This window comes from Somniosus microcephalus, chromosome 28 (assembly GCF_052327205.1).
Source record: "Somniosus microcephalus isolate GS21.2 chromosome 28, FLI_Smic_1.0, whole genome shotgun sequence".
NCBI classification, from domain to species: domain Eukaryota; kingdom Metazoa; phylum Chordata; class Chondrichthyes; order Squaliformes; family Somniosidae; genus Somniosus; species Somniosus microcephalus.
The window spans coordinates 12,544,354-12,558,064 of NC_141014.1; the positions used below are offsets into that span (position 1 = coordinate 12,544,354).

A 13,711-nucleotide genomic window follows, 5' to 3' on the forward strand; every position below is an offset into this window, starting at 1 on the left:
CAAATGTGTCTTCAACACAACCCGTCTCTGTATCCTCGGCTGTGTGGTGGAAGATGGGGTAATTGGACCGGACCCTGATCGATTACGCCCCCTAAAGGAACTGCCCCTGCCACACAATCCCAAAGCTTTAAAAAGGTGCCTGGGATTTTTTTCGTATTATGCCCAATGGGTGCCCAATTACTCTGATAAGGCCCGACCCCTCATTAAATCGACATCCTTCCCACTATCAGCTGAAGCTCGGGAGGCTTTCACCAGTATTAAACAGGACATTGAAAGGGCTGCAGTGTGTGCAGTGGACGAATGCATTCCCTTTCAAGTCGAAAGCGATGCGTCAGACTTTGCCTTAGCTGCGACCCTCAATCAGGCTGGGAGACCTGTGGCCTTCTTCTCCCGAACCCTTCAGGGACCTGAAATCAGGCACTCTTCTGTCGAGAAGGAGGCACAGGCTATAGTGGAGGCAGTGCGGCACTGGAGTCACTACCTAGCCGGCAAACGTTTCACCCTGCTCACCGACCAGCGGTCGGTGGCTTTCATGTTTAATAACAAACAAAGGGGGAAAATCAAGAATGACAAAATACTCAGGTGGCGGATCGAACTATCCACGTTCGACTATGATATTATGTACAGGCCGGGAGCCCTTAATGAACCCCCAGACGCCCTATCGCGGGGAATGTATGCCAGCATTCATACGGACAAATTACAGGGTCTCCACAGCGACCTCTGTCACCCAGGGGTCACCCGACTATACCATTTTATAAAGTCCCGCAATCTGCCCCACTCCATCGAGGAGGTCAGGGCAATGACCAGAGCCTGCCGCATCTGTGCGGAATGCAAGCCTCGTTTCTACAGGCCTGACCGTGCACACCTTATCAAAGCCACACGGCCATTCGAGCACCTAAGTCTGGACTTCAAGGGACCCCTTCCCTCTGCCGACCGTAACGTATACTTCCTCAATATCATTGATGAATATTCCCGCTTCCCCTTCGCCATTCCCTGCCCAGACATGACCAGTGCCACGGTCATCAAGTGTCTCTGTAATCGATTCTGCATGTTTGGCATGCCGAACTACATACACAGCGATAGGGGGACGTCATTCATGAGTGACGAGCTGCGCCAGTTCTTGCTCTCGAAGGGGATAGCCACTAGCAGAACCACTAGCTACAACCCCCGGGGTAATGGGCAAGTGGAAAGGGAGAATGCTACTGTTTGGAAGGCTGTCACGTTAGCCTTAAAGTCAAAAGGCCTTCCGACCTCCCGCTGGCAGGAAGTCCTCCCAGACGTGCTCCACTCCATAAGGTCTCTGTTATGTACTGCCACTAACGCTACCCCTCACGAAAAGATGTTCGTTTTCCCCAGGAAATCCACCTTGAGCATATCTCTACCCACGTGGCTGACGTCTCCGGGGACAGTACTATTGCGGAAGCACGTGAGAGGCCATAAAACGGACCCCCTTGTGGAAAAGGTACAGCTCCTCCATGCAAACCCTCAGTATGCCTATATCGAATACTCTGACGGGCGAGAGGACACTGTTTCCATAAAAGGCCTCGCTCCCTTGGGGAGCGGAGAGAACGATGGGAGACTACCCGATGAAGACCTACACTACAAAGAGACAGGACGCCCAGAGGTATCAATACCCAACTTTAACCTGGAGGACACTGCGGAGGCCCGGACAGCGGAGGAACCAGAATCCACTCCCCTAGAGGCACCCCAACCGGCTTTGCGCCGATCACTGAGAACTGCAAAACCTCCTGACAGACTCACTTATACCAACTTTTAAGAAACATCACCCCGATGGACTAAATCTATAGAAGGGGTGAATGTAATGAAATCTGTTTGTCTTGATCCTGTATTCATTTTGCACTCATGTATATTACCCTCCCCCACTGTGTATAGTTTCACTTCCTCTTTCCTGACTAACCTGGGAGGTTCCAGGTCTTGGCTCTTGGCTCCGCCCCTGACTTCTCTTACATAAAGATCCTAGGATCTGTATGACTCATTCCTGTGAACTAGTCGGCGTGTTGAGATGTTAGCTCTGATCTTAGTGATTAAAAGCCAACTTGTTTAAGTCTATAACTTCTAGTTTTGTGGTTATTGAAGGCCCATCAACCACCGTGACTGGAAAGCCAAGCCTGGCTCTCGACAGCCTCCCCTGCGATGCTCAAATCTCCGCTGGATGACTGGGGAGTTTCCCGTGGTCGACGCCCGTGCTTCTGGACTCGGCCTTCTTCTACTGTTCTCCAGGAGCGAATCCCTGGGAGGTGATGCAGAGTTGCAGGTAGGTTTGAATCTGCTCGTCGCCAATGTTAGGTCCGTGTATCTGAATGTTGTGTCCTTCAATAATCAGACAACAGACTGCAGGAACGATTCAACAGGTGTTTACTGAATGAGGGTTACTCTAGAACTAACGGTACAGATCACTACTCAGGGTTTATATACAGGTGTGGTCACTGCCGGTACTACAGTATACAGGAGCTGTAAAAAGTAGTTCTCCCCTTAAAGGTACATACATTACAACCAGGACTGGATGCAATATATCCAGGAAGAAAAACCAGCGCTTTATAAAGGTTCAATATAACTTCTCTAATTTTTCTACTCAATACCTCTATTTATGAAGCCCAAGATCCCATATGCTTTGTTAACCACTCTCTCAATATGTCCCGCCACCGAGGTATAGAGTAGAAAAGCGTGGAAATTATGCTCAACCTGTATAAAACACTGGTTCGACCTCAACTGCAGTATTGTGTCCAATTCTGAGCACCGCACTTTAGGAAGGATGTGAAGGCCTTAGAGAGGGTGCAGAAAAGATTTACGAGAATGATACCAGGGATGAGGGACTTCAGTTATGTGGATAGACTGGAGAAGCTGGGGTTGTTCTCCTTCGAGCAGAGAGGATTGAGAGTAGATTTGATAGAGGTGTTTAAAATCATGAGGGGTCTGGACAGAGTAGATAGAGAGAAACTGTTCCCATTGGCGGAAGGGTCAAGAACCAGAGGACACAGATTTAAGGTGATTGGTGGAAGAACCAAAGGCGACGTGTGGAATAACTATTTCACTCAGCGAGTGGTTAGGATCTGGAATGCACTGCCTGGAAGGCTGGTGGAGGCAGATTCAATCACGGCTTTCAAAGGGGAATTGGATAAGTACCTGCAGGAAAAACATTTGCAGGGCTACGGGGAAGGGGCAGGGACAGTGGGACTAGCTGAAGTGGTATTGCAGAGAGCCGGCACGGGCCGACGGGCCGAATGGCTTCCTTCTGTGCTGTAACCATTCTATGATAAGCTTTTGGTCACCTGTCCTAGTATCTATTTATGTGGCTTGGTGTCAAATTCTGTTTGATAATCGCTCCTGTGAGCCACTTGGGATGGTTTACTACATTACAGGCGCTATATAAATGCAAGTTGTTGCTGTAGATGGCTCTGGCATGGCACGTGAGCAGCGGCGGATATGATGGGTGAAAATAGCTTCCCTCAGTGCTTAACTGTCCAAGATTTGGGAAATGTGGGGAATTTCATAGCGGTCAATTGTCCTCAGGTGGGGTGCTGTTAGTATTCATCCCCAGTGGCCTAATGGATAAGGCACTGACCTCCTAAGCCAGGGATTGTGTGTTGGCCATACAGCCCTTCGAGCCTGCTCCGCCATTCAATAAGATCCTGACTGATCTTTGACCTCAACTCCACTTTCCTGCCCGACCCCATATTCCTTGTTCCCCTTAGAGTCCAAATCTCTATCTATTGCAGCCTTGAATATACCCCACGACTCAGCATCCACAGCCCTTTGGGGTGGAGAATTCCAAAGATTCACAACCGTCTGAGTGAAGAAATTCCTCCTCATCTCAGTCTTAAATGGCCGACCCCTTATCCTGAGACTATATCCCTTAGTTCTAGACACTCCAGCCAGGGGAAACAGCCTCTCAGCATCTTCCCTGTCAATCCCACTCTGAATCTTATATGTTTCATTCTTCTGAACTCCAGGGAGTATAGGCCCATTCTACACAATCTCTCACCATAGGACAGTCCTCTCATCCCAGGAATCAATCTAGTGAACCTTCGTTGCACTGCATCTAAGGCATGTATGTCCTTTCTCTGATAAGGAGACCAGAACTGTGCACAGCACTCCAGGTGTGGTCTCACCAAAGCCCTGTACAATTGTAGTAAGACTTCCTTACTCTTGAGCTCCAACTCCCTTGCAATAAAGGCCAACATGCCATTTGCCTTCCTAATTGCTTGCTGTACCTGCATGCTAACTGTCTGTGTTTCCTGTACGATGACAATATCGCAAAGTTTCTGTTTGAAGAATGGACTCAGTCGAGAATATTTTTGTGGACTTTATGGGCTGAGGGTGTTTTCCCTGTGGTGGGATCGCCCTGTGCAGGTGCGTGGAGGACTGGTTTGTTAAAACTCCAGAGAACGCATGGCAGTTGGCTGTGACAAAAGAACTGTCAGTCATCCAGAATGTATGGGTTCGCCCGACAGTCCTGGAAAAAGGAAGGGGGCCATTGAACTTGAACTTATTAGAAAGCCACTCTAATATGCAAAAGCACTTCTCACCTCCATCTCAGAAGAGAAGCAGAACAATGAACCCACTGACCTCAGCCAGCTGAAGAGGAGCCTGTTTTTCCCAACACAAAGACCGAAATATATGTCCCAGACTTAGGGCCATTAATCCAATCACAGAATACTCATGGGTCCGATGATGACCCATCACTGATTAAGCACCGGAGTGCTTAGAAACAAAAGGATTTTAAAGATTGGCGGGAAAGATAGGGGTAGCAAGACTCCTATAAAGATAGATCCTTTTCCACCATTCTTTCTCTCTCTCTCTCTCGCTTCCTCGCTCCACCAAGATCGACCTAACAAGAAGTACCAGAGGAAGAAGCCACTGAGCGAAGCGATCGAGACCAACTGTGTGTGGTGGTAAGCATAGTCTCGAGTGACCCAAGCCGGTAACCAGATATCCCAGGCAAGCTGGGTGAGGTGAAAGGGGCTCAGGGTTTTCCTCAGAAGTGAAGCTTTTGGGCTATTCCAAGGATGGGAGCTTCATTTAGTTCAGCCAGGCGAAGGGGTTTATGTGACTGGGTAATTCGTTGGTAGGGGTGGAGTTAGAGTCCACCATAGCAACAAGGGAATTATTGCTTGTTATAGGCCCCAGTTGTGTACTGTATGTATGTTGTTTGTAATCTGGATTCTATTCTCCACAGAGATAGTGATTTCATTTAGTAGTGCATGTTTTATCCAATGTATGTTAGACCAAATAAATATAAGTTTGATTTTTCACCAAAGCATTCCTGTCCGTGACTTATTCCATTTACACTCTGAATAATAATTCCCGGGTATAGAACTTTCGGAAGGCGGGGGCGATTTGAACCGTCCATCTAGCAATTGGGCAAGGATCAAAAACCGTTTACAACGAGGACACCTAAATCTCTCTGAACACCAACATTTAATAGTTTCTCACCATTTAAAAAATATTCTGTTTTTCTATTCTTCCTACCAAAGTGAATAACCTCGCATTTCTTCACATTATTCTCTATCTCCCTCCTTATTGCCCACTCACTTAATCTGTCTAGATCCCTTTGCAGGCTCTTTGTGTCCTCCTCACAGCTTACTTTTCCACCTAGCTTTGTATCGTCAGCAAATCTGGATACATTGTCCTCGGTCCCTTCATCTAAGTCATTAATATAGATTGTAAATAGCTGAGGCCCAAGCACCCCACTAGCTACAGCCTGCCAACCGGAAAATGACCCGTTTATCCCTACCCGCTGTTTTCTATCTGTTAACCACTCCTCTATCCATGCTAATATATTACCCCAACCCTAGGATTCCTTATCTTGCGTAGCGTTGTGGTTGTTGGAGGTCAATCATCTCAGCCCCAGGACATCGCTACAGGAGTTCCTCAGGGCAGCGGCTCACCACCACCTTCTCAAGGGCAATTAGGGAAGGGCAATAAATGCTGGCCTTGCCAACGACGCCCACATCCCAGGAACAAATAAAAATAAAACCTTTCACATGGCACCTGATTGAATGCCTTTTGGAAATTCAAATATACGACATCCACTGGTTCCCATTTATCTATACTGCTAGTTACATCCTCAAAATACTCCAATAAATGTGTTAAACACAATTTCCCTTTCACAAAAACCTAATCATATGATTTTCTGAGTGCATTGTTACCACTCCCTTAATAATGGATTCCAACATTTTCCCGATGACTGATGTCAGGCTAACTGGCCTGTCTTCTCTCTCCCTCCTTATTGTGGATGATTGCATTGACCTTGCGGCCTTGATGGAATCTTGGCTACAGGTGATAATACAATCCTCCTTAATGCAGCCTCCCCGCCTGGCAGCACCTTCCACCACTTGCCCCGCCTAAACCACCGTTGTGTCAATCATTAAAAACACATCACCCCAAATGGGACTCGAACCCACAATCCTTGGCTCAGAAGGCCAGTGCCTTATCCATTAGGCCACTGGGGCTGAATACAGAATGTAACCCGCCTGAGGGCAATTGACCGCTCCGAAATGTGACATCTGCCTCCGTTTCAGAGTCTTCGAAAGTTCAGCAGAGATGGGAGCTATTTTCACCCATCATATCTGTCACTGCTCGCGCCATACCAGAGCCAACTACAACAACAACTTGCCTTTATATAACGCCGTTAACATAGTAAAATGTCCCAAGGCGCTTCACAGGAGCGATTATCAAATAGAATTTGACACCGAGCCACATAAGGAGATATTAGGACAGGAGTCCTAAACCTTGGTCAAAGAGGTAGGTTTTAAGGTACATTTAAAGGAGGAGAGAGAGGCAGCGAGGCGGAGATGTTTAGGGAGATACCGTGCCCACTGTCCATCCCCCGACCCTGCCCGCTCTTTGTTTTCATCAGTGAGCCCTGAAACTTTGCTCAAATTTGATTCCCAATTCCTGGCCTTCTCTGCCATCAATACTACACTGCTCCACTGGGCTCCACTGGAATGCACTGTAAGACTCAACTGCTGTGACTCTGATCTTCTATTCAGCTGCTGCAGTTTGAAGGTAACTTTGTCCAGTTTACAGCCCATCCCCCATCGCTGCTGTTTCCTGCTGAGTCTGTGACTGTCCCACTGGTTTATTTTGCTGCTGTCTGGGTCCTGGCCAGAAATTCACTCTCCTGGGCCAACGTCCATTTCTCCACCGTTTCTGCATCTTATGGTGGCCTCCAACTTCACCACCGCTTTCTGCCCCACAACGATTCTCCAACATTTCCACGGAAATACATCCAGCGTACCTCTCAGTTACTCTGGATTGTGGTTGTTGGAGGTCAATCACCTCAGCCCCAGGACATTGCTGCAGGAGTTCCTCAGGGCAGTGTCCTAGATCCAACCATCTGCAGCTGCTTCATCAATGACCTTCCCTCCATCATTTTCTTTCCTTGAGATACTTATCCAACTCCCTGTTGAAAGTTAAGATTGAGTCTGCCTCCACCACCCTTTCAGGCAGCGCATTCCAGATCTTAACCATTCGCTGCGTAAAAAAGTTTTTTCCACTGATGGGTGAGACTAGAACTAGGGGGCATAATCTTAGAATAAAGGGCTGCCCTTTCAAAACTGAGATGAGGAGAAACTTCTTTACTCAGAGGGTAGTAAATCTATGGAATTTGCTACCCCAGAGAGCTGTGGAAGCTGCAAAATTAAATAAATTTAAAATGGAGATAGACATTTTCCTAGCAGATAAGGGAATTAGGGGTTACGGGGAGAGGGCAGGGAAGTGGATGTGAGTCTAGATTCAGATCAGCCATGATCCTATTGAATGGTCGAGCAGCCGCATGGCCTACTCCTGCTCCTATTTCTTATGTTCTTATGTCGCCTTTGGTTCTTTTGCCAATCACCTTAAATCTGTGCCCTCTGATTCTTGAATATCTCCAACTTACGAGAGTCTAACCACCACCCCTTGATATTCAACAGCATTACCATCGCCGAATTCTGCGGTGAGTGTCTCACCTCCTGACTCCCCAAAGCTTTTCCACCATCTACAAGGCACAAGTGTGATGGAATACTCTGCACTGGCCTGGATGAGTACAGCTCCAGCAACACTCAAGAAGATTGACACCACCCAGGACAAAGCAGCCCGCTTGATTGGCACCCCATCCACCATCTTGAACATTCACTCCCTCTACCACCGGCACACCGTGTGCCATCTACAAGATGCACAGCAATAACTTGCCAAGGCTTCTTCGGCCGCATCTCCCAAAGCCAGGACTGATGTCAGGCTAACTGGCCCATCTTCTCTCTCCCTCCTTATTGAGGATGATTATATTGACCTTATGGCTGTAATGGATTCTTGGCTGACAGGTGATAATACAATCCTCCTTAATGCAGCCTCCCCAGCTGGCAGCACCTTCCACCACTCGCCCCACCTAAACCACCGTTTTATCAATCATTAGAAAACACATCACCGCAGATAGGGATCGAACCCACAATCCCTGGCTTAAGAGGCCAGTGCCTTATCCATTAGGCCACTGGGGCTGAATACACAATGTAACCCGCCTGAGGACAATTGACCACTCCGAAATGTGACATCTCCCTCACAGTTTCAGAGTCTTCGAAAGTTAAGCACAGATAGGAGCTATTTTCACCCATCATATCTGTCACTGCTCGTGCCATACCAGAGCCCTCTACAATGACAACTTGCATTTAGATAGTGTAATGATCAGTAACCTGTCATTCTGGAATGGTACACTAGGTGGTGCTGTATGTATATAAGAGTGGGCTACCCACGATGCACTAGGCTACCCACAAGGCAGCAGTCAAGATGGAGGCCTCTACAGATACTGTGCCTAGTCCACATGTGCTCAATAAAGTGTCGAGCAAAAGCTAGCTGTTCTTAATAAAAACGACTCGTTATTAATGAACATAACTTGGTACCAGGATTGGTAAGATCTGCTGAATATTGTGCAACGCGACATGGAGAATTTGAAGCCACCAGAGCGTTTGAAACTCACAGGAAATATCGACTACAATTGGCAGACTTTTAAACAACAATTCGAACTCTACATTGCTCCCATCGGATTCGGTACGAAGCCAGACGCAAGGAAAATAGCGTTGCTGCTCATGGTTGCAGGTCCACAGGCGATGGAGATATTTAATACATTTGTATTTAATCCAGAGGAGAACAGAGGAAAATTAGACGATGTGCTAAAGAAGTTTGATACACATTGTTCTCCCAAAAAGAATGAAACCTATGAGAGGTACATCTTCTGTTCTCAGACACAGCAGCAAAATGAGACTTTTGATAGCTTTATAACTGATCTGAAACTGAAAGCACAGACATGTAATTTCTCTGAGCTGAAAGCATCCATGATTCATGACCAGATTGTGTCATAGAGTCATAGAGTCATAGAGTTTTACAGCACAGAAAGAGGCCCTTCGGCCCATCGTGTCTGCGCCGCCCATCCATCCCTGTCCAGTCTAATCCCATTTTCCAGCATTTGGTCCATAGCCTTGTATGCAATGGCATTTCAAGTGCTCATCCAAATGCTTCTTGAATGTTGTGAGGGTTCCTGCCTCTACCACCCTTTCAGGCAGTGAGTTCCAGATTCCAAACACCCTCTGGGTGAAAAAGTTCCCCCTCAAATCCCCTCTAAATCTCCTGCCCCTTACCCTGAATCTATGCCCCCTTGTTATTGACCCCCCTACTAAGGGGAAAAGTTCCTCTTTATCTACCCTATCTATGCCCCTCATCATTTTGTACACCTCAATCAGGCCCCCCCTCAGCCTTCTTTGCTCCAAGGAAAACAACCCCAGCCTGTTTAGTCTTTCTTCATAGCTGAGGCGCTCCATCCCAGGTAACATCCTGGTGAATCTTCTCTGCACCCTCTCCAAAGCAATCACATCCTTCCTATAGTGAGGCGACCAGAACTGCACACAGTACTCCAGCTGTGGCCTCACCAGCATTTTGTACAGTACCATCATAACCTCCCTGCTCTTATATTCTATGCCTCGGCTAATGAAGGCAAGTATCCCATATGCCTTTTTAACCACCTTATCTACCTGTTCCGCTGCCTTCAGGGATCTATGTACATGTACACCAAGGTCCCTCTGACCCTCTGTACTTCCTAGGGTCCTACCACTCATTGTGTATTCCCTTGCCTTATTTGTCCATCCAAAATGCATCACCTTGCACTTTTCAGGTTAAATTCCATTTGCCACTTTTCCGCCCATCTGACCAACCCGTTTATATCGTCCTGTAGCCTGAGGCTTTCCTCCTCGCAATTTACCACCCCACCAATTTTCGTGTCATCTGCGAACTTACTGATCATACCTTTTACATTCTCATCCAAATCATTTATGTAGATCACAAACAACAAGGGACCCAGCACCGATCCCTGAGGTACCCCACTGGACACAGGCTTCCAGTCACAAAAGCAACCTTCGACCATCACCCTTTGCCTCCTGCCACTCAGCCAGTTTAGGATCCAACGCGCCAAGGCACCCTGGATCCCATGGGCTCTTACCTTCTTGACCAGTCTCCTATGCGGGACTTTGTCAAAAGCTTTACTGAAGTCCATGTAAACCACATCCACAGCATTTCCCTCATCCACCCCCCTAGTCACCCCCTCGAAAAATTCAATCAGATTTGTCAGACATGATTTACCCTTGACAAAGCCATGCTGACTATCCCCGATTAATCCTTGCCTCTCCAAGTGGAGACTAATTTTGTCCCTCAGAACTTTTTCCAATAATTCCCCTACCACAGATGTTAGGCTCACTGGCCTGTAATTCCCTGGTTTATCCCTGCTACCCTTCTTGTATAATGGTACTACATTAGCTGTTCTCCAGTCCTCTGGTACATCCCCTGTTTCATCATGTTTGGTATTCATGATAAAAAAAAGTCAGGGAACGTCTGTTGAGAGAAATCGAACTAACATTGGAAATTGCTGTGAAAATATGCCACGCCAGCGAGCTAGCTCGAAAGCATGCGAAGACTTTCAGTGAAATCAATAATGATGCGATTGTAATGAGTGATAATGCTGCTGTCGGTGCTGTGTCCTACAAAGGGAAGAAACGTGGGCAGAACAGAAATGAAAAGCAATCGGAGGATTACATTTTTAATTGTAAACGCTATGGTTACAAACACCAGTTAAGAAAATGCCCAGCGTTTGGAAAAATGTGCACAAAGTGTAATGGAAAGAATCACTTTGCCAAACAATGCTTTTCAAAACTAAAAACAAAGAAAGGGCAACGAGTTAATGTGATTGAGGACACTGATTTAAGTGAGACATTTTTTGTATGAATGGTGTCATGTGACAATGTCAAAAATGATACAGAAAATGTGCAGCCCTCAGATATGGACAATGCTGAACATAAAATTAATGCAGTAAAAGAGGACAAATGGATGATCCGACTGTAGATAAATGGAGCATTAGTTACATTGAAACTGGACACTGGGGCAAAAGCAAATTTAATCAGTTTGAGTGACATTAAAAACATGAAAGAAAAGCCCAAAATACAGAAAAAGTCAGTACTACTGAAGGACTATAATGGACAGAAAATAGATAGCTTAGGTGTATGCAGACATAAAGTGACAGTCAAAGACAAAGTGCATCATCTCATGTTTTCTGTTGTGGATGAAGGACTTCATTCACTACTGGGTGACAAAGCTTGTGAGGACTTAGAACTGGTCAAGAGAGTATACCGTATAAACTGTGCCATAAGCAGACCAGATGACTCAGTGGATTCTGTAGTAAATAATTTCCAGGATGTGTTCAAAGGATTTGGAGTTCTACCATTCACTTACAAGATCCAGCTAAAGGAAGATGCTCAGCCAGTGGTACATGCTCCACGAAGAGTTCCAGCACCCCTGCGTGACCAGCTCAAGAATGAACTGGACAGAATGACCACACTAGGAGTCATCAGGAAAGTCGAAGAGCCAACAGACTGGGTTAACTCCATGGTATGTGTAAAGAAAAAGAACAATGATCCACGAATATGCATGGATCCAAAGGACTTAAATGCAAACATAAAACGTGAACACTACCAGATTCCCAAGCGAGAAGAAATCACCAGTGAAATGTCAGGTGCCAGATACTTTACAAAGCACGATGCATCACAAGGATTTTGGCAACTAAAACTGGATGAAGAGAGCACCAAATACTGTACCTTCAACACACCATTTGGCAGGTATTGTTTCCTCAGAATGCCTTTCGGGATAATATCTGCATCTGAAATCTTTCATAGAGCGATAGAACACATAATTGAAGGTCTGGAAGGAGTTCGGGTCTATGTTGATGATATCATCATCTGGGGCTCCACACTGAAAGAACACAATGAGAGACTGACTATAGTGCTACAGAGCATACGCCGGAATGGACTGAAGCTCAACAAAGCCAAGTGTCAGTTTGGTGTCCAGGAAGTCACTTTCCTAGGAGATAATCTATCTGGTAAAGGAATAGAGCCAGATATGGAAAAAGCAAACGCCATACTCAAAATGCCCCGACCCACTGACGAAAAAGGAGTGTTATGCATCATGGGGATGATAAACTTCATTGGAAAGTTCATTCCTAACTTGTCAGCCAAGACAGCCTGTCTGCGAGACCTGCTACGTAAAACAAATGAGTTCGCATGGACAGAAAGACATGAACAAGAGTGGATAAACCTCAAAACAGTGCTGACAACCACACCTGTACTCACCTTCTTTGACCCAACAAAAAGAATCAAAGTGTCAACGGATGCATCAAAAGATGGCCTAGGTGCGGTCTTGCTACAAGCAGAGGGTGAAAATTGGAAGCCTGTTGCCTATGCCTCCAGGTCTATGACTGATACTGAGTGTCGATACGCCCAGATTGAAAAGGAATGTCTAGGCTTGGTTGTTGGACTAGAAAAGTTTCATGGCTACATATATTGACTTCCCACCTTCACAGTTGAGACAGACCACAGCCCACTGGTTCCCATCATAAAAAAGAACCTGAATGAGATGTCTCCAAGGATTCAACGACTCATGATGAAGCTGCAAAGATATGGCTTTGAACTGATCTACACACCAGGCAAATACATAGTGTTAGCAGATGCACTATCCCGAGCACCCACAATGAGTCATGTGAGCTGTACTGAAGAAGACGTGGATGTTCATGTGAGTATGGTCACTGCTGCGCTGCCCGTGTCAGACACAAAATCAAAGCAAATAGCAGAAGAAACAGTAAAAGATACAGTATTACAAACAGTAATAGAGAACATTCATCATGGTTGGCCAAAAGGTTCCCGTCCAAAGTACTATCACATCAGGTCAGAGTTAAGTGTCGCAAGTGGACTATTACTAAAACAGAACAGAATAGTCATTCCACAGGCTCTACGTCAAGGCATGCTCAAAAGTATTCATGAGGGACACCTCGGAATTGAAAAATGCAAAAGGAGAGCAAGAGACACTGTTTATTGGCCTGGCATAAATAAGGACATTGAGAACATGATAGGCAAATGTGAGACATGTCAGAAACACCAAAACAAACAAGCAAAGGAACCAATGATAGTAGCTGACATACCAACAGCACCATGGCAAAAAGTTGGTATGGACCTTTTTCATTTAAATGGTAAAGACTATCTAATAGTGATTGACTACTATTCTAACTATCCTGAGATGGCGCTGCTCTCAAGCACCACAGCAAGCAGTGTCATAATGCATGTGAAATCCATCTTCGCCAGACATGGAATTCCCAGGATTGCCGTTAGCGACAATGGCCCGTGCT

General features: G+C 46.2%; 1 non-coding gene across 1 annotated transcript; it reads right to left on the bottom strand.

Annotated features, from left to right (window-relative positions):
• Positions 1-6,400: 6,400 nt before the first annotated feature.
• On the bottom strand, positions 6,401-6,473 carry trnar-ucu (transfer RNA arginine (anticodon UCU)). Its single transcript has one exon. It is a non-coding gene; the product is annotated as a tRNA-Arg (tRNA).
• Positions 6,474-13,711: the final 7,238 nt, after the last annotated feature.